The sequence below is a fragment of the Nesoenas mayeri genome (genome assembly GCF_963082525.1).
Source record: "Nesoenas mayeri genome assembly, chromosome: 9".
Lineage (NCBI taxonomy): Eukaryota > Metazoa > Chordata > Aves > Columbiformes > Columbidae > Nesoenas > Nesoenas mayeri.
In genome coordinates, this window is record NC_137557.1 from 15,732,557 (window position 1) to 15,751,364 (window position 18,808).

An 18,808-nucleotide genomic window follows, 5' to 3' on the forward strand; every position below is an offset into this window, starting at 1 on the left:
GTATTTGGTCTGATCCTACATACTTGCAAAGTTTTTGTCGATGGTTTTGGGCAGTCTCATAAAGCTGTAGTGGTTTGGTGTGAAGATAACAATTGGCGTCATTCTGTAAAAATTATTGAAGGTTCAACCCAATTAGCAGAACTTGGCACAGCTTTAAATTACTTAGAGCTTTTTAAGGAGGAACCTTTAAATTTGATTTGTGATTTTGAGTACGTAGTCAAGGTCCAACGCACGTATCTGGTTCTGAAGTTTTGTTTGTTTGTTTGTTTGTTTGTTTTACAAAAAAGAAAAAAAAAAGGAGGGGGTGGAAGAAGGGGAAACACCACAAAACCAGTTGTCAAAAGCATTGTATGTGATGAAATACTTTGCAAGTATGACCCAAAACCATGCTAAATCAGAAAGAACCTACATTAGCTATGGTCAAATCACTAGTCAATTAAAAAGGCCACATCAATTGATAACATGGGGAAAAGGTTATGTTTGTGTCATTACAGGCCGAGGATTGAAGTAGATTCAACAAAGATTCAACGGATGCAGATGGGCAGGAGGGAGATAAGTTGTGAGGACTGTTTCAGATGTAAACCATGGATCCTAATTCAGTGTTACAGATGCTCGCAGACCCGGTGGTCTAGAAGCCTATTAGCAAGCAGGTGGCGTACCTTCTGTGGAGAATGGCAATTTGAACAATCAGCAGGAGATCCAAAAGGGTGATATTATGATTAGATAGTTAATGCATAGATAAGGTAAAATTATGAGATATCCCTACCATAGTAATCTAAGTTTAGCAACTGATAAAGTTTTAGAAGGGATATTAAAATTAAGCTATTGATCTTTTAAATAGGTTGAGATAACTTTTAAGATATTAATTCAATTATTAGTATATACTGATGATATTAAGTATGTTACCCTATAGACTGCGCAGTTATAAATCTTTTAGGAGTTTAAGAGAATATATTGTATTAACTTGTCTGGTTATTTTGAATCTATTAAAATAGTGTGATAATAAGGTTGTCATGATAGAATTAAGGTTTTAAGAATAGGCAGGTAGTTGTTTGATCTTATTAAGTAAGGTTTAACTGCATTATATGTAATTGTAATTATGTTGTTAATCACGTGTTCTATGTTGCAGTATATTGCAAAAATGATGCACCGTGCGGTTTAAGGAGCCTGACTAATTCAGGAAAAGAAAGGGGGAAGTGTGGATGGGTTTTGATAGATTAAGATCTGTTGCTGAATTAGTCAGGCTCAAAGGTATTTCAAGGCCGCTTCGAGAAGCTGAGGGCAGAGTCTGCTGTGAGAAAGAGGGGCGTTCCATGGTCGCAGGGCTCCTGGAGTGTCCTGAATCATCAGACGTATCATCAGTGAGACTCCAGAGCACAGACAGCCCACAATACTCATTTAACGAATCCATGCTTGGAGCATGGACGCGTGATTAGAATATAGTTACGTATATAAGGAGACTTGTTTCTGTAATAACTGGCTTAGCGTGATTCACATTGAATCGACTTGTTTTGCTTAGTCCTTATCTCGCTCTTACATGGGGGGGCAGGTGTGTGCAGCCCCTCTGTGACCCGTGGTCTGGTGTCATAGTGGGACAGCCACACGTCACAGTGGTGACAGCCCCCCTTTCCCTCTCGTGACCAGCAGCTGCCCCACTCACCCCGGTGAGGCCGAGTTGACTCCAGGCGCTGGGAGCTGCTCTCGCCACCGCTCTGCTCTGGAGTAGCTGCTCTGCAGTGAGGAGGAGAAGGCGGAGAGAGGGAGCACGACAGCACCAAGGAGGGTGAAGGTGGAGGAGGAGGAGGAGAAGGAGGAGAAGGAGGAGAAGGAGGAGAAGGAGGAGGAGGAGGAGAAGGAGGAGAAGGAGGAGGAGGAGAGCAGAGACGAGGAAGAGGAGGTGTTTTGTGGGAAGCAGGAAAGCCATCGTCCAGCCACTCTCTGCAGTTGTTGACCTGAAGCAGGAGTGGAACTAAGATGGCAGGACGCCTCTTCTTGCAGCCTCACCTGACTCCAACCATTGAGAAGCTGGAGCGTTATGGTAAGGCCTTCAGGTTCAATTTCGTGGGACCAGCGGGTTGCTGGCAGGGGGCTGCAGGGTTTCCTTCCACGGCGTCTGGAGGGGATGAGAACTGAGGTTACCCCAGGGGGCCTGGAAGAGGGAGAGGCTCCTCCTGTGACTCTCTGGACCCATCACGGTAAAGCTCCGGCCCCGCATCGTGGGACAAGGTCTCAGGACAGCCCTGCACCACAAAGGGCCATTGGGACTGCTGGAGGACACCTTCTCAGTGGCCTCCACTCCCTGCTTGTGCTGCAAACAGTGCAAAGCTCTAAGCCTGCTTCTTTCCATCATGTGCTCAGATGTCTCAGAAGCAGTGCCTGTGGAGTGAACCTGCTCCAGCAGCATATGTGTGTGCACGGGACCAGTGCAGCAATCCCAGAGCTGGATTCCCTTGAGCAAAATGACTCCCCTCCCCAGAATGACTCCTGGCGACCACCAGCTCTGCCAGGGAACCCCCTGTTTCAGCACAAGGAGGAGAGAAAGCCACCCAGACAGTTTTCCCCGGGAATAACGATGCACTGTAGGCACGAGGAGCTGGACAAAAAACCAGTGTCAGAACATGCCCAAGACCTGCCAGGAAACATGGCTTTCCTCCCAAGGGATGAAAAGGACCACCTTCCCCAGTGTTAGCACAGCCCCGAGCAGACCCGCACGTCACTCTCCTTGGAACTGGCACATGACAGGCACCCGGTTCCCAGAACAACACCGAGATGCTGTTCTGAAGAATTGTCTCACTTCCCGTTTCTAGAGGATGTTGCCGAGAAGTGCCTCCTTTGTCGAGCAAGGCTTTCTCCAAATCGGTTACCTGCGCTGACTGTGAAGCCGGAGCAGGGTCAGAAAGCTGAGGGGAGTGAGCCTCGCGCCAGGTGAGACACTTGCATAAACGGGTGAGCGTGACCCCCTGCTCTGGTCTCTGTGGGAGCGAGATGTTTCTCCCGGACACACTCCAAGTGCACTCACCCCGTGTCCCACTAACTAATGGTTTCTCGGGCATGGCAAGTGTCTCGCAGCTTCTTGGCAGACCCTGCAGGCAGCACTATTTCTTTCTCTGCTCCCGATGTGCAGATCTGTTGAGTCCCCAACTGCAAATGCTCATTCCGGGAGCAGGAGGCCATTTTGGCTTTCCCTTCAGATTGAAATGAGCCTGACCTTTCTCTTTGCTGAGAAGAGTGTTCTGCGGTTGGTTACTGCAGAGGATTGCCCTGAGTAACCAGGAGCCTCTTCTACGCTGACGCCTGTCTTAAGGAGAGCTGGGTGGCAGGATGGCTTTTCTCATGGGGCCGTGTCCTCCTCCCTTTGACACTGCGTCTCCAGCACCCAACCTGCCCGTACAGCCCATGAGCGCTCTGTGTTGCAGACCCAGGAGCACACTTCAGTGCACTGACCCGGAGGGCGTAGCGCTATCTCCGGGCACAGGACCCCGTTCCTCTGGATGCTCCAGCAAGAGAGGGCCGAGACCACTTGTGCTACTTGGAAGCACAAGGTGCAGAACCAGCTTCTCCTGCACTCCTGCAACACACCCTGTTGTGTCTTTGCAGGCAGCTACCAGCTGTCCAGAGGAGCTGCTTGAAGGAAAAGGAGGAGAAAGGAAAGCTGCCGCCTCTGGTCGGAGCCAGAACAGTGGACTTCATTGCCAGAGCCATTGAGAAGAGAGAAAAGGTACCCGACACGGGACGCTGCAGGAGCGCGTCGTACTGTAGAGCAGCGTTGCTCCACGCACGCCAGTGCTCACAAGATTCTTCACTGAGTGTTCATGGGACCACTGACCAGTTGCTTTGGTGTTTACTTGAAGAGAAGCGAGTCACTGTCATTTGAGAATATACCTGTCACTTCTAGTAGCCTGCAGGGCTGGTCTGGGCTCGCCAGCTGCCGGCTGGTTTGTAGCCCGGTGGTGGCTGATCTCCCTGGTCATTCCAGACGGGCTCTCCGGTGGAGCCTGCAGGAACCTGGGAGCGAACCAGCGTGGACAGCAAGGCAGAAGAGAAGGGAGGGAAGGGAGGAAAACAGCTCAGCCGTGGCAGGACAGACTAATGCTGCCTGCTATTGCATTTTGTTTGACCTCCAGAAGAAACAGGAGAAGAAGAAGAAAGAGGAGCAGCTTCCACAATATATCCGGAGGTTCCTGGAAGAAGAGGAAAAGAAGAAAAAAGAGGCGGCGGTAGGGGAAAAAAGGAAACGGCACTCAGGCGGAGCAATGAAAGCAAAGGCCAAGGCAGAAAAGGAGGCAGCCAGTGTGAAAGAAAAGGGAGAACAACCAAAGGAGATGCAGAGCATCCAGGTACTTGGGATTCCTGCAGGCAAAGAGCACTTTCTCCTGCGGGGCGGCTGAGCTTGCGAAGTACCTCTAGCACCCAAGCCGTCACAGCAGCGTTGCTGCAGCAGAGCCGGGCGGGTGATGCTGCCCTTCCTGAGCAAGAGCGGGGACAGGGAGTTGCAATGAAACCCTGGTGACACTCAGAGGTCACCCCAAGGGCCTGCTGAGCTCCTTCTCCCGGTTCTCCCCGTCCCGTGTGGTCCAGCCAGAAGTGTTCTGGGGTCTGCGTGCTGGGAAGCAGCACCCTCCGGGTGCGGGGCTGTTGTATGAGTCTCCTCTTGTGCAGGAATCCAGCTCCTCCGAGTGCTCCTCAGACAGCTCCCCGGGCAGCGTGGAGTCAGACGAGTCCAGCTATGACCTGCTGGAGATTAGGACGATTATGGAGGACTGGGAAGAGGCTGGAGACAACACCGTCCCCCCAAAGCGGTACGAGTGAGCCCGCTCCAGCCGAGCCCTGGGGCGATGTGGGGTGAGCCGGTGGTGGTGGGTACAGGGAGCCAACCCTTGAGCCACGGGGCAGCACAGGGTGCCTGGGGACTTCTGCAGACATGGGAACGGACTGGGTGAGATCCGACAGCAGGAGCCAGAGAGGGGCTTGAAACCCCTCCTGCCTCCAGGGGGCTGTGGGGCAGAACGGGGCCACGTAGGTGTGGGGTGGGTGTGGGAAGAGGCAGGACGGTCCCAGCTGCAGGGTCAGGGAGCCTTTGTCCTTGCTGTTGCAGGAGCCTTTCCCCACGGACAGACCGTGCCCTGCGGGAGGTGGTGACCTGCATCCTGGGGCAGGTGGCCCGCAAGAGAAGAGGGGAGAGGGACGAGCAGCTGGATCTGCAGGACAAACTCCAGTGGTAAATCTCTACGGACATGGACAGTGCTTCCTCTCCCACAGTCCCTTCCTCCTGCTGCCCGCAGCCCCGCGGGAGAGAGCCGCTTCTCCTGGCACCGGCCTCTCGGCAGAGCCGCTCTGCGGCCGCGGCTGGCGCCCAGCTGGGAGCCCGGCTGGAGCGCGCTCTCCTGTGCTCACACCTCCTCCTCCCGCTGTGCGTCTGCAGCGAGCTGGCAGTGCTGCGCTGGGAACGGTCGGGGAAAGAGGCGGGCAGCAGCCAACACCTGCGGGAAGCTGCACCCCAGGCTGCACCCCCTGCCAGGCCAGGGGAGAGGAGGGCAGGACCGGTACGTCTCAAGGCTTGATGTGGTGGTGTTGGTAATGGCAATGGTGCAACAGTGCTGCCAGGCACTGGGAGAGCAAGCAGCCGGGTTGCTTTCAGCCGCGCGCGGCCTTGGCTCAGGGGTCATTGCAGAAAGGCTCTGCAGTCAGGACCGTGAGCAAAGCGGGGCTGATGGAGAGGCTGAAAAGAAGGGGCAGGAGGGAGGGGAGGCGCTAAAATCCCCCCAGCCCCTGCCAGGGACACTAACACTGCCTGCTGCTGCATTGCCGTGGCCCTGCAGGCGCAGCCCCGCGAGTGCACGGAGGAGGAAAGACGCAAGCTCTGGGACTCCGTGCGCAGAAAGACAGAGCAGAAGTGCAGCCGTGGCACCGCCAAAGGCCTGGAGAAAAGAGCCAGAGCAACGGGAGGCCCAGGTACCGCAGGCAGTGAAAAGCAACTGGGAAAAGAGCGTTCCCAGTTGAGTGTTTGCCTTTTGGAGTGCTCGCCTCTGAAAAAGTGAGTGTGGGCCAGCTTCAGGCCAGAGCTGGGCAAAGAGGGTGTTTTCCTGACAGCCCTGGGGGCACGGAGAGCAGCAGGGTGGGACTGCATCCCAGGGTCCTGGACCTGCCCTCTCCAGACAGAAGCAGTTCCCACCACATGTATCCTGACCAGACTTGTTGCTCTGCACCTCTGTGCATACAAGTCTACTGAGCTTTGTATTCAACTCCACAGCTCTGCAGAGCACATCTGCTCCACGTCAGCCAGTGCCAGGAGACCGTCTCGGGCGCTGAGGCTCTCGAGAGAAGCGTCCAGCAAGAGCCTCCTCCGGCGTGATGAGCACCAGTGTCGGCCAGCCAGGATGCTCACACCAGCTCTTGCCCCTGATCAGTAAAGCCCCACCTGCAAACCGCTGGGTCTGACACTGTGGGTGTTTCCTTGGTGGCTGTGGAAGCTGCGCTGGGCAGTGGGTGAGCGCTGGTGGGGCAGGGAAAGGCCTGCAGGGAAGAGGACTGGAGCTTCAGCCCTGCTCCAAGGGCAGCCCTCCCCAAGGCTCTGCTGGACCAGCTCGGCTGCGGCCCCGCTCTTGGTGCCCCTGCGCCCCGTGTCCCTGGCACTGAGCCTGCCGCAGCTGCACAGCCCTGGCAGGAGCGGGGAGGAGGAGGAGGAGGGGAATGGGGAGGCTGGGCAGCCAGGGGAGCCGAGCTGCAGGGGAACACTTGGGGGCTCGCCCAGCCAGGGCACTGCGGGGCGCCCAGGCCAGTGCTGTCAGGGGCACCCAGAGCTGTGCAGGAACCACCGTGTGCCACGGGGACAGTGACAGCCCAGGCAGGAGCCGTGCCTGGGGACAGGAAAGCCATGGGGGGCAGCTGGGTAGCCGCACTCTGCCAAAGCTCGGCTGGGGCTCCCGAGCCTTCTGTTGGACAGCCCCTGGTAGGAAAGGCAGGCTGGAGCTGAGGGGGGATGGCCAGGCAGGCTTCAGCCGCGAGGGGAAGGATGGGGTTCCGCTGCGCCACGCGCGGGGCTGATCTCAAGTCTTGCTCAGTCACTCTCTTCCAGCTCACTGCTGTTTTTTTGCATTAATGATTCAGACTGTCCCTCGATATAAGGATATTAGGATCCCACCCTGGATCGGCCGAAGGACAATTTTGGCGAGTGTGGCCTCAGCCCCAGGTCCTGGCCCCAGCACACAAAGGGGGTGAGGCCGCATGGCCTGGTGAGGTGTGTCCTGGCCCTGAGCAGGCACCACTGCTCAACACTTGGCAACACCGGCTTCCTGCTGGATGGGGCTTCGTTTCCCTCTTCGCCCTCAACGGTTCTGCACGTGAGAAGCTGGAGGATGTGACTGAAATACATCTTTAATGGGAAACTGGGGGTTATAGATTGCATAACTAAAGTAAATTTGCTAATCACACCAAGAATATGTTAGTAGTTGGTGATTCACTGAGTTGTGTAAATGTTAAACCACCAGAGTTTGCCACATTCTGGTTTTGCAAGTTTTGGCGGGAAAGATGTTGTGTGCTGATGGGGGGGAATGTGCTTTGCTGTGCGGGGAACACTGATTGACAGCAGAGCAGCCCGTCTGACCAATCAGGAAGAAGATCGGGGGCGTGTACTTGCAGTCGGTCTATAGACGCCCGAGTGCTGCAGTTCAGTGTTCGTGCCTTTGGGTGCAGCAGCGACTGCTCGGCCGCCCAGCGCTGCTTTGCTCATTTATCTTGAATAAAAGTTATTCTACATTTCTTTGAGTCGTATTTGACTATAACACTGGGGGTTTACTTATGGGCCTTCTTGAACCCCAGAATTGGACAAGGAAACCATCATGGCTCATCTCATGGCGTCTCCTGTGAACGGGCAGTTCTTTTCAGTGTCTTTTTGAGTCCTTTGGACTAAACTGGCTTTGAACATCATGAGCCATTTTGTTTATTTTAGTGGAAAACAGCACCTACTGGTGTGTAGGAGCTGCCAGTTTCCCTCCCCGCACCTCAAAGTCCGCTGTCAAATTCCAAACCCCTGGGGCCCCGTCACGTCCTGGGGCTCCCGGCTCGGGAGCGGTGGTGCTGGCCCAGACGCCGGTGTCCATGGAGCTGGTGGCCACGACAGGCTGGTGGGGCAGGGCCAGGCCCCAGGCCCAGCCGAGCCCAAGCGCACTGCTCAGGCCAGGGGCCCCGGGTCAGGGTCTTTGTGTGTGGATGACAGTGGGGGTCTCTCCCCACAGGCCCTGAGCCCTTGTCACCCTTTCCCATCCCCCACAGGATCCTCACTGCCCCCTCCCACTGAAATGGAGAAATAACAGCAGAGTCAACGACCCTGTGAAGTGGCATTCTTTATTTTACCAGCTAACCCTGCACCCCAAACCCTGACCCCCAAATGCACATGTGGCACAGTCAATGCAGCAGGTTCATTGTCTTCTCTCACGCTCTGCTATCTCCAGTGTTTTTTCACTTCGTTACACTGTAAGTTCACCTTGAGGTTAAAGTTGTTTGCTCATCCCAACATACGTTAACAAGGGAAACAAGCCAGAGGCCGGGGAGAGCCAATTATTTTCCCTTTGTCATAGCTCTTTGTCTTTGGGGAAGACCCTCCATATGCTGAGGTGTTGTGTCTCCTTCCTCTTCAGCCTCTAAAAGGTATTTGGAAAAGAGCAGAGTTGGAACCAGGGGTTCCCATCATTTGGGATAAACCCTAAAAACTCATGAATCATTTTGGTTGGAAAAGACCCTCAAGATCATGGAGCCCAACCATAACCCACCCCTGGCACTGACCCATATCCCTGAGAAGAATTGTTTCTCTTGGGGTGAAATGCAGAGGTTGTCCAGCAATGTTGCAAAGCAACCCAGGAGTTCGGGGGGGACCCAGGAGTGCCCCAAGGGACCCAGGAGTTCTGGGGGGACCCAGGAGTTCAGGAGGGCCCCAGGAGTGCCCCAAGGGACCCAGGAGTTCAGGAGAGATCCAGGAGTTCGGGAGGGACCCAGGAGTGCCTCAAGGGACCCAGGAGTTCAGGAGGGACGCAGAAGTTCAGGGAGGGACAACTTGGAATTCTAAATGTGATGTTTTCTTGTTTCTAGGTAATAGACAATAAATATGGCTGTAGATCGTCCTCTGTGATCTTTCATGCCTGTTTATCTACTTCAGTATTACTGGAAATTTTTCTGTTTTGAACTCTTTTTAATGACATTTTGCAGTTCTTGGGATTCCGTACAAAACCGAGGTGTTTCTGTCAACCCCACCTGTTGGATATTTGTGTGTTTTTGTTACACAGGTCTTTTGTTGAATATTCATGCAGCCCTTATGCTTGGCAAAAGGAGAGCATTAAAAGCTTTTGCTAGTTGAAATCATCACTGAAATGTCATTTCAAGTGTGGGTCTTCAGATGAGAGAAGTCTGCCTTTCTGTTTGTAACAGGACAAAACTTTTGAGCCTGTTCCCAGGATTAAAAAGAGCACAGGAATTCCCAGGAGTTTCCTGATGGAGCTGAAAGATCCCAATACAAGGGACGCGATGCTGACAAACACCGGAAAATACGCTATACCAATTATTAATGTGTAAGTATGGAATTAATTGGACTGACCTGAAAGGCAATGAGAGAAAACACGTGAGCGTGTGAGCAGCAATGCCAGCAAGTGGCACAGCACCTGTAGTTATGGGAAAGAAGCGTTGTCACTGTCTCGTAACCTGAAAATTCCATCTATTATCTCCCTTTGTTGAAACTCAAAGCTTGGAGAAGCTTTCATTTGCCCATCTTCAACTTTTTGATTTTCCATCTCCCCCTCCAGGGAGAGGGAAGAAGGAAAAACCTTCATTTTTACCAGAGGACCTGCCCTCCTCCTCCTCAAACTACGACCCTGTTCCCGAGGAGTTGTTATGTCTCATTCGTAAAAACATAACGACCGATGCCATCATTATTCCCTGCTGTGGAAACAGTTATTGCGATGAATGTGTTTGTTAATGTCCAGGATCACACCTGCTCTTCTGAAAGTAGAAATATAAGAAGGAAATGTCATTTAAACTATCAGAAAAGAATTTTAAGAAATAAATATAATTTAATCCACATTCTTCTCCCTGAGAGGGTTGGTTCAGGCCTCCAGAACTCAAACCTATCTACTCATGGTTTTTGAGACGTGTTTTATTCGTTAACCTTGAGGTTGGTGACTTCTCACTGGATGAGAAGGTGGAAAAAACACCACTCAAAACATCCAGACACAGCCTCGTCTAATGAGACTAATTAGAACACCAGGACACAGCCCAGTCTACATCTTCAAATGTTGTAAGAACAAAATATCAAAACTCTATAGCTATTTGTTGCGTATGAGAAACTTTTTACACTATGGAACATTTAGAGCTTCCTGCTCTTCAATTCAGACCATATTTACCCATTAATCATCTAAGTGTTCTTATAATCGATTAGAACCCACAAAATGTCCTTAGTTTGGCTAAAAATACTTGGATGGCTCTAATTCTTCACAGGTATCAGGACAGCATTACTGGAATCTGAAGAACATAAATGCCCAACATGTCACCGGATGGATGTTTCTCCTGATGCTTTAGTTGCCAACAAGTTCCTGCGCCAGGTAACGCAATGACTTTTACATACGCTGTTTGTAAGAAAAGTCTGTTTGTAAAAAATATGGATTTACATCTCCTTAAGCAAGGCTGTATTGCTTAAGGCTGAATTTCCTGTTCAAACACATTATCTGTTGTTCCAGAAGGTCACAACTCTAAATTTAGAGGCAATTTGTCCAATTTGGGTTACAGTTTTGTTGAGCGTGATTGCCTCACATTCAAATTCAGCGTTAACACTGGAGGATTTTAAATACCTGTGGCAGAATGCAACCTCCCCCTCTCTCCCCATCTCTGCCCCCACTCTCCCCCTCCCTCCTTTAGTATGGAGGAGTGAGCACATCTCCCTCTCTCCTGGCTACTTGAGGCTAACAGCTTCTTTTGTCTGGCCCCAGAGCACCCTGACCAGGGTCATTAGCAACGGTAGGGAGTGCCGAAGCGACTGGGCGCCCACACCCAGGGTGGGGGATTTTTTGGGAGGCTTCGGGGGCACCCACAGCCAGTGTGGGGGGTGCAGAGGAACTAAAACAATGCCTACAGTCAGGTCTGATCAGATAACAAAAACGGGATTCTCGCTGAAACTCCACCCATTATCGCGGAGTTTCTCGGAGCACGAGCTTAGCCACTGCCGCCAGGAGCCACGGCCCCCCACCCCGGGATGGAGACTGCGCTTGCCTCGCCGCCACAGCTGTAAGTAAAACTTCTCGCAGGATTGCGAGTATATTTATACTTTCTGTGCACATATGCACGTATAACTCTCCGTGCTCCATATGAGCATGTGTAAAATTAATCCTCGCAGAATCGCGGGTGTATTTTCCTTCCGTGCACATATGCACGTGTACTTTAAATTATTTTCCTCGCACAATCGCGACTGTATTTTCATCCCGTGCTTCCGCATAAGCATGTGTAATTTACTTACACATTTGCACATGTAAGTAAATTAACCCTCGCAGGATTGCGAGTGTATTATAAATTTACCCTTGCGGAATCGCGAGTGTACACTTCCCGTATTCACTACAAGTACGTGTATCTCTTTAAAAATAATGCCGCAGCGGGTTTGGGCAAGTGTGTTCTTCTCCGGGACTCGGGGGCGACTCCGGCATTGTTTTGAGTGAAGCCACGTGCATGCACTCTGTGGATCGCCTGTTGTAGTGGTTGCTGCCCCTAAATAATTTTCCTCAACTGATATCCGAACCTTTATTTAAGTCACTTTTGGAGTGCTAAAACCCTGTTTCTCATCGGTTTAATAAAAGTTGTTTTGGACCCTGTTGTCCCTTAAATTAACCTCGGGGTGCATTCTGTGACAGAAAGGTTTGAAGGAATGATTTGGGGTGCAGGGTTTTGGGGGTGCAAGGTTTGGGGGTGCAAGTTTCAGATGTTCAGGACCCAAGGATGAAGGACTGGGTAGTGTAGGGCTTGGTGTTGCATTGTTTGGGGGGACAGGTTTTGGGGATGCAGGATTTTAGGGTGCAGGACTTTAAGGTGCAGGAATTGAACAGGTGTTGGGGGGCAGGATTTGCAGGTGCAGGGTTTCGGGTGCAGGGTTTCATGGTCCAGGGTTCTGGGGTGCAGGGTTTGAGGATGCAAAATTTGAGGGTTCACTGCTGGGGGGTGCAGGGTTTGGAGGTCAGGATCTAAAGGTGCAGGGTTTTGGGGTGCAGGACCTGGAGTCCAGGATTTATGGGTGCAGGGTGTTGGGGAGAAGGATTTGGAGCTTCAGGATGTGGGGATGGAGGATTCGAGCATGCATGATTTTGGGGCGCAGAGTTTGGAGGGAAATATTTTAGGGGTGCAGGTTTTGTGGGGCAGGATTTAGGGTGCAAGGTTTAGGGCTCTAGGGTTTGGGGTGCAGGGCTGTGGAAGGCAAGATCTGGGGGTGCAGCATTTGGGGTTGCAGGATTTGAGAGTGCAGGGTTCGAGGGTGCGGAGTTTTGGGGGTGCCAGGTTTGGGGAGAAGGATCTGGAGAGTCATGATCTGGGGGTGCAGCATTTGGGGTTGCAGGATTTGAGAGTGCAGGGTGTGAGGGTGCAAAGTTTTGGGGGTGCCGGGTTTGGGGGGGGGAATGGCCTGGGGATGCAGGGTTTTAGGGCTTAAGTTGTGGGGGAGCAGGATTTGGGGTATAGAGTTTTGGGGTGCAGGGTTTGGGGGTGCAGGATATGAGGGGGCAGGATCTGTGGGTGGAGGATTAGAGGGTACACAGTTTGGTGATTATGTACATGGGGGTGCAGGAGATTTGGGTGAAGGATTTGGGGTGCATGATTTTGGGCTGCAGGATTTGAGGAGCAGCATTTTGACTGCAGGGTTTTCGGGTGCAGGATATTGGAGTCCCGTATTTTGGGGTGCAGGATTTGAAATTGCAGATTTAGGGGTGCAGGTTTGGGGGGGTAGAATTTGACAGTGCAGGGTTTCGGGGTGAAGGTTTCTAGGTGCAGGATTTAGGGTTCCAGGACCTGGGCTTGCAGGATTTGGGGTGCAGGGCTTCAAGGTGTGGGGCTTGTGGGGCAGAATTCTAAGGTGCATTGTTCTGGGGTTCATGGTTTTGGGGTGCAGGATCCGGGGTTGCAGGATCTGGGAGGGGCAGAGTTTGGGAGGGAAGGATCTTGGGGTGTAGGGTTTGGCGTGAAGGGTTTGGTTGTGCAGGATTTGGGGGTGCAGGGCTTCGGGGGGCAGGATCTAGGAATGCAGGATTTGGGGGTGAAAGGTTCAGGGTTTTGGGTGCAGGGTTTGAGGATGAAGAATGTGAGGGTGGAGGAACTGGGGCTGCAGGGTTTGACAGAAAGGATTTGGGGCTTTTCAGTACTTAAAAGGAGCCTATAAGAAGGATGGGGACCATCTTTTTAGCAGGACCTGTTACGACAGGACAAGGGGCCTGAGCTGTAGCACACATCACACATCCCTTGCACTGAGCTGTAGTGCACATTCCCCATTCCCTGCACCGAGCTGCAGTGCAAGCCCCCCAACCTTGTCCTTGCACTGAGCCCTGGTGCAAATCCCACCCCCTTGCCACCCACACTGAGCCCTGGAGCTCATCCCCTGCCCCTTGGCCATGGTGCACAACCTGCCTCCCTCACCGACCCACCTCCCAGCTCACACTTTGCTCACACCAAGCCCTGTGCCAGCACAGGCTGCCCGTGCCCCTGCCACATCACCCACCACGGCTCTTGCCCCACCACGTACCCACTTTCCCCTGTCACCCCCCTTGCCAAGCTGTGCCATATGTCACCCTTCCCCCAGCGCTTTGCACAGTTTCACCGTTTCCTCCTCATTTTTGGCCCCAGAAAAGCTGCCAAGAACTGCTGGGCTGGGCCCAAGCCCCCTCCATCCCACCCCTTGCTGGCTGTAGTGCTGCTTACCCCTTCGTGGGAGACAGGGCAGGAGCGGGGCCAATACCCACTGCCCCACCAGCCCCTGCAGAGCCCAGGCCAGTGAGTAACAGGACACATGTAATCAAGCCCAAGTTTTTAAGAGTAAATTTTTCTGTGAGCAAGAATGTGATTTTTTTTTTTTTTTGGTAACTTATATAAATAAAATGGGTTTGTTTTTTTCAATAAAAGGACTCTTCCAGAGCTCGAGTCTGGCTGAGTGTGAGGGAAGGGCACAGAGCCTCGCAGAGGGCAGATCCACATCATGATACAGTGACCAGCAGGGTTGGGTGGGCCACACAGCACCCTCTGCTCATGTCCTGCCAGCCACAGGAAGGTTATCGCACAAAGGACACAGGGCACAGCTCCAGAAACAGGATTTAATGACCCGGCTCCAGGGCCCAGGAATCATCAGGGGCTTTGAGGCTGCAACCCTCTGCTTCAGGGGGATGATGCAGTTGCTGGTTTTGGCTTCTTTGATTCTTCACCACCGTCCGAGCCTGTAGATGACAGAGATAGGGGTCACCCTTTATAACTGAGCGTGATCTTATGTGGTACGGAATACTCCTTGGCTAGTTTTGGGTCGGTCTCCTGGCTGTGTCACACCCCCAGCTACCCATGGAAGTTAACCCTATCTCAGTCAACTCAGCACAGTCAGTGATGGGTTAATGATACAGCAATGACAGGTAACCAGCGCACTTCCCAAGGGAGAAGCAGTCAAGAGTGTCACCACATCACCCAGAGCATCCTGGAGATGGCTGCACCGCTCTCCCATCTGGAGATCACTCAATGGTGATGGCTCCACAGAGGGCTGCATTGTGTGGTGTGATCTTTTACCATTGCTCCTCTGACTTCCAACGTCCCTAGGCACCAGCGGTTGCAGGGCCGGTGGGGATGGGTAGTGCAGGCAGGATGGAGAGCTGCCCATCCTGTCGGGGGCACAGAGGGGACAATGCTGCTGGAGCTAGAGCGTCAGTGGCTTTGGAGCTCCCAGACTTGACCATATCATCCTGAGGCAGCGCAGGTTCCTCAGATGGTGGGGAGCAGAAAAAGTGATTTACCCCAGCATGGCCCTGGAGGGAACGCTTCAGCTTCACCTTGGGCTCCAGCTCTGGCTTGGACTTTTCCTTCCCTCTTTCATTGCCCCTTCAAGGACTGTGGGGACAAAGAGCAGAGGTGAGGTGACAGTCCTGTGTGGCCTCCAGGCAGGGCATATGACACCCTGTGACTCCCACAGCCAGGAGGGAGCAGGGGGGTGGGTGGCTTGGCTGGAGGCTTCTGGTCAGGAATAACCCACCTCTAGAAACACCCCTCTTCCCATAGACATGCTGGGAGCAGAGCTCCCCTCACCCATGCTTGAGTTGGGGGGGGAGGGGGCTCCACGGTGGGGTCCTTCCTCCTCCCCCCTGCCTTCACTCACTCTCTGTGATGTACTCCTGCACCTTCCGATCATCTGTCTGCCATTTGATGAGCCCTAGGGGGACATAGCGCATCGGGGACCCCACTGTTGGGGATCCCCCCCGCCCAGCCTGCCTGGCCACACAGCTGCCCAGGAACGGCTGACTCTGGGGTGCAGCATCGGGGAGGGGAGAGGTGAGCCTGCTGCCACCCCACCTGTGCAGGCAGGGGTGGGAGGGGGAGAACGGGTGCCCCATCGCTCCTGTGCAGGGACATGGGGACCACAGGAGAGGAAGGAACCCTGGGGCTCGAGGCTCACCAATGAACCTGACAGCCTCCTGCCGCAGGGGCTCCTGGGGGCTTTTCAAGTACAACTGGCTCATGCGCACATAGTTCCTGTAGTTGTGCTTTTCCTTGGACAGCTGGAGAGAGAAGGGCACCAGGCGGGTGCTGAGCTGCCCCTGGTCGGGCCCTACCCTCGCCCAGGACCACCTTCTTTCCCCCCAGCAGGACATTCCCAGCCCCCTGCTGTGCAGCATCAGGGTCTGGAGGGAGCAGAGGGCTCCCTGGTGACGCTGGGTTGTCATCCTGGTTGCAAGGTCCCCTTTGAGACCATGGGGGCAAGGAAAGCCTGGAGCAGAATCTGCTGTGGGAGGGTGCGTGTTCCTGTGGGGGCACAGCCCTCCGTCCCCAGCACGGGACACGGGACAGCGCTGGCCCGGGGCCAGATCTGGGACGTTAGGACTGTGCTTACCAGGAGCTCACTGATCCTCCACGCCTGCGCAGTCTTGGCCAGCTTCTGCAGCTCTTCCCACTTCAGGAACTGGCCAGCACGGCAGAGGGCTTCCTGGGCGGCCTGGCGAGCAGCAGAGATGCCACCATCACCACCGGGGGCATGCAACCCTATGTCACCCAACTTGGCAGGGCTCACAGCCTGTCCCAGCCCGTGTAGGGAAGATGCACCAGCTGGGGACTGATGCTGCCGGATGCAGCTAGACCTTATGGTGACACACACTGGAAGGGTGCAGTGCCATCATTGCCCTACCCAAAGGACCAGTCAGGTTGGGAATCCCACCTGGGCCACGTTCCTGTCCTGGTCGTACAGGTGGAAGAGCAGTGGCAGCAGGCTGTCCCACACCTCCTGTCTCATCTTCTTCTTTTCAGCACCCACCACAAGCTCCATCGTGTTTTGGAAGAACTGGATGGAGAGCTCCCGCACGATGACTGATTCCTGAGGGAGAAGGTAAGAAGACCTCAGCCCCAAGCCCATGGTGAGCAAGGGGCTGACATGGACATAAACATCGCCAAAATGACTGCAGGCAGGCCTGCTCCAAAAGGGAGGGAACTGCAGTGTGCAGAAGGTCTGCCCGGGGTGGGCTGGGTACCCTGGGGTTGGGGGCTAGAGAGGGAGACCCTGCCGGGAGGGCTGGGGGATGCTGCCGGGGCAGGATGCACGTCAGCGGGGCTCAGTGTGCCTGCTGTCATCTGCCACTGCCGTCCCCACACAGAAGGAAGGCCAAGCTAGGATGAGTCCACGTAGGTGGTTTGGGATGCAGCACAGAGTCACCAAAGGCAGCAGTGAGGTCTGGGGGCTGTGGGGCAAAGCATCCCCCTGAGCAGCACAAGGGCTGTGGCGGGAGGCACGAACGGAGGGGCCCGAGGAGGAGGCACAGGGCTCTGCACCAGCCTTACATTGTCAAAGAGCGGCCGGAGTGTGGGAGCCAGCTGCAGGACTGTGAGGCTGGTTGCTGCCCCCTCCAGCATCCGCAGCATGTTGCTGAGCACACACAAGGCCATGGCGCTGGCATCACTGGCAGCATTGTTATCAGTATCCCGCAGAAGCTCTGCGACATGCGGCAGAAGGACGAGGGTTTTCTTTGCCTGCATGAGACACGCCATCTCTTTTTCATGAAACAGCAGCCAACTGCAGGGGGGAAAGCCCTCTCCGCAAGCACTGGCTTTCTTGCTGGCTTCTCAGAGTAAGGTCCCGTCAGGCAGGGCTCGCCACCATGGTGGTGGGAAGAGCAGGGTGCAGAGGGGAAGGATGGATGGCACTGGCTCCTTGCCAGCCCCTCAGCTGCCCCCTTCTCCACCAGACCCCCTGGGCAAGCTGCTGGGCAACCAGCACTGCCTCAAAAGCTGCCCGAGCTGCCAGCAGCACCCACCACAGCTGCTGCATTTCACCCTGCAGCTCAGCATCCCCTGGCCAGGCTCTGCAGACCCCACGCTCACAACCCTGATAGGACATGCTGGCAGCAGGGGTCTGTTGCTGCAGGCACTGATGCCTCTCTCCTTGCAGGGCACAGGGCCAGACAGGCAGGAGAGCTGGCAGCAGCCAGCACAGCTCCTCGTGCCCAGAAAAGCACCAGCCACTGCGTCACCCACTGCTCCACCCTGGACCGCTGTCCCCTCCTCACCATGCTGGGCTTCGCCAGGAGCTTGAAGATTCCCCTGAGTGCCAGGCTGGGCATATCCAGGCACTTGCTCTGCAGACACCTGGGGAAGATTGTCAGTGCACAGTCCAGGTCTCCTGTTAGGTCAGAGCAGTCCAGCATCTGCAACACAGGCAGCAGGAGCTGGTGTGGTGCGGTGCTGGCTCTGACCATCAGCTCAGGGCAAGGATGCTGGAGCAAAGCCCAGCCTGGATGGAGGCAGCAGGGCTTGTGGAGAACCTCCGTGCCCCCTACCACAATGCACCGCTTGCTTGCCTGCTCCTGCATGGTAGCAGCTGAAGCCCACCCGCCAGCCCAGCTCCCCAGTCAGTGGTGGGCACGGGAAAGCCAAGTGTCTGAGGAAGCTTGGAACGGTGCCATTAGGCTCACCTCAACAAAGACAACCATGGCCACCATCTCCCAGCCAGAGTACTGCACGCTGAGGAGCTCTGTCAGATGGCAGAAGATCTTGGAGAGCAGGGTTTTTTCAACATTCACCATCTCCCTGGCAGGGGGAAGGAGACACTGTCAGGCCTGAGCCAGCCGGGCACACCTCTTCAGGGTTTGCACCAGGCTGGACATCACCAGTCTGCAGCAATTTCTCCAAGAAGTGGGGACCCCCTTGCCATCAACCCCAAGGGACGGGGTGGCACAGGATGCCCAGCCCCCCAGGAGCAGGGAAAAGAGGCTCTTACCTGGCCACAATGCCCACACCCATGAGGTGTCCCTGGGGGCTGAGCAGGACATCCCAGCCACCCTGCGCCTCAATGGCCAGCACATGGCTCTCCAAGCCCACGCTGCAGAGCAGCATTCTCAAGACCTGCACCGCAGACCTGCACAAGGAGAAATGCCCAGCTTGCAAAAGGACCCCTAAGCTTGGATCCGGGCAGCTGGGAAGGATGGGATGACAGGGATGCAGCACCTGATGGGACTGAGCTGAGCCTCTGGATCCTGCACCCAGAAGATCTGCACCTCCTCTTGCGTCAACTCCTCAGTGAACGACACTTGGCACAGCAGTGCCAGGAAAAGCTGGGGAAAAA